The sequence below is a fragment of the Rhipicephalus microplus genome, chromosome 6 (genome assembly GCF_043290135.1).
Source record: "Rhipicephalus microplus isolate Deutch F79 chromosome 6, USDA_Rmic, whole genome shotgun sequence".
NCBI classification, from domain to species: Eukaryota; Metazoa; Arthropoda; class Arachnida; order Ixodida; family Ixodidae; genus Rhipicephalus; species Rhipicephalus microplus.
The window spans coordinates 41,762,965-41,763,734 of record NC_134705.1 but is presented as its reverse complement, the minus strand read 5'-3'; the positions used below and the strand labels follow the sequence as shown (position 1 = coordinate 41,763,734).

The 770-nt window shown below is 49.7% G+C and overlaps 1 pseudogene; it reads right to left on the bottom strand.

The window, feature by feature from the left end:
- Positions 1-360: 360 nt before the first annotated feature.
- Positions 361-497, bottom strand: LOC142766230 (U1 spliceosomal RNA; annotated as a pseudogene).
- Positions 498-770: the final 273 nt, after the last annotated feature.

The window sequence follows — 770 nt, the reverse complement described above, 5'->3', positions numbered from 1 at the left end:
CGGCCCGAGGGCCCGTCATCATCCTGCCTCCACTTACCCTGCCACACCTGCCCTCAAATGATTCTTTCGAGGATCAATAAAGTCGCTTACCTACCTCAGGCTTATTTCTTCATCTTCTTCACCCACAATGTGAAGACATAATACGAATAGAGAAAGCGCAAAAACTTCAAATATCGCAAATTTCTCTTCAGATGCAGCCTTGGGCAGGTATATTTTAAGGGATCTAAGCAACTCTCACTTAACACAAGAAAACGGCACTTCGGAAGCCATATCGGAAAACCCGGTTCTCAATAGCTTGCACTATCCTTCGCCGCAAAAGTGTTTCAACGGGTGTTTAGATCTTCCTTTGGATTGTGAAATAGGGGGAGAGCGCGAACGCAGTCCCCCACTACCAAAAATTGCATGTCCCATCTGCCCCAGTTTGAGGTAGTGGCAGGGGTCAGCACGAGCGCAGTGCAATGCCCGCGCCTCTCCCTGGCGGCCACAAAGAGAAGTTTATTGACTTCCAACCAAGGATAAAGTACATGACAAAAACATCGAGATTCACGACTTCAAAGGGTGCATGTACAATCAGGAAAGCACCACTACCGAGGTACAATGTAGTGATTAGGTAGTGACTGGGGCGGCTAGCTTGCCATTCCTCAGAAAAAGGAATTTGGCATGCCAGTGACGAAGGAAGTTTTCCTCACCGCTGGCCTCGAGTTCGCCGGATAGGTGGGCCCATAACAACCGCCGGATCCGCGAGACTACCAGAAACGCGCTCCGCACAG